The sequence below is a fragment of the Tupaia chinensis genome, unplaced genomic scaffold (genome assembly GCF_000334495.1).
Source record: "Tupaia chinensis unplaced genomic scaffold, TupChi_1.0 Scaffold145093_1, whole genome shotgun sequence".
Taxonomy (NCBI): domain Eukaryota; kingdom Metazoa; phylum Chordata; class Mammalia; order Scandentia; family Tupaiidae; genus Tupaia; species Tupaia belangeri.
In genome coordinates this window covers 2408519-2409930 of record NW_006204954.1, presented here as the reverse complement: position 1 = coordinate 2409930, position 1412 = coordinate 2408519, and the positions used below count along the sequence as shown (strand labels likewise).

At 43.1% G+C, this 1412-nt stretch overlaps 1 pseudogene; it reads right to left on the bottom strand.

The window, feature by feature from the left end:
* Nucleotides 1-360: 360 nt before the first annotated feature.
* Nucleotides 361-533, bottom strand: LOC114005974 (uncharacterized; annotated as a pseudogene).
* Between the last annotated feature and the right edge of the window lie 879 nt (nt 534-1412).

The window sequence follows — 1412 nt, the reverse complement described above, 5'->3', positions numbered from 1 at the left end:
CCCAAAGCTTCTGTTGATAAATATTTGTGGAGAAGTGAATCTCTGGATTTTCCTCCTGACCTCACAGCGTAATAAAAACCATTAGACTAAGCGTTTACCATAAGCAATGTCAGTAACTCAACAAGGCATTCCATAAATACTGGGATCACATTCACTCATTCCTCTGGTTGTCGCAAAAGTCAAGCTATTCCTTACCTCCTATTGCTGCTTTCTCTGCTCTACAAACACACTGGCCACATATTTTTCATCCCAAGACCTATATGCTGTACTTTTTTTTTTCAAATTTTTTTTTAACTCCTCTATAAGCTATGGTTACTTGGATTGTATGGACACAAAAATGAAGCCATTATACCCACGCTTAGAGGCTCCATTTACTCAACACCAATGCTCCTCAAACCTTAGTGTATATCAGTGTGTCCAGTGACTCTGGGGGCCCAGCTGTGGAGGCAAAGGTGGTGGGGCCCCCTTGCAGGATATTAAACTGATAAGAACAGATACTACACTTGATCTTAGCCAAAAGGCCGAGAAGCGATTGGAGCCACAGGGAAGACCTGGGATTTGAATCCCAGGTAGACCTTAACACACTGGGAGCACTCACAGTTGGGGCTGGCTGGAAGGCTGGAGGTAGGATAGCAGCAGGCCAAGGCCCTGCTAGAGGTCTCCATCTTTCTGTCTCTCTTTCAAGAAACAAATAAACTTTCAAAATAAATTTTAAAATCATTACCTGGGGACTTGCCTTAAATGTAGATTCCTCGGTCCTATCAACTTTGGATTCTAGGAATCTTCTTTTGTAACAAACCTGTGATTCTGAGAACTGCTGTCTGAGAAATACTTCTATATATGTGGCTTAGGTATTGTAATATATTGTAAATCCTTTGAGATTAGGGGTCACTTCTTTTTCCGGCTCTCCCACAGGCTTTAGTAGTTTGCAGTGCACAACATACCTTCAGTAACTTAAATGATATTGGGAAATACTATTATATTAACATTTAGTGGTTTCCATCACATACAGAATGCTGCATTGGCCCTCTGATATCACTGAGCCTGTGGTATGACTGACAGGAGCTGTTTAGGGGAAAAGCAGTGTATGGAAGGGCTGTGTGTGCTGGGGTGATAATTCATCTTCCCCCACTTGCCACTGTCTCTTCTCCTAACTAAAACTCCATGTGAATAGCCTGGCCATTAGCGTCTCTGCTGGAGTTAGTGAAATGTTAACTTCTAGCTTGTCATTAGAAGAGAAGCGGCAGATCCCTTATCTGCTTTCCCGCTGTTTAATCTGCTCCCAGAGATGCACTTCTCACATTCCTTTAGAATGACCTGGCTCTTTGGGCCACCCTGTAGCACAGTGGTTAAGTGCTTGCTGTGCACAGAAAGGCAGTTCCCACATGGCCAACCGCAGTTTGAATCTTGTA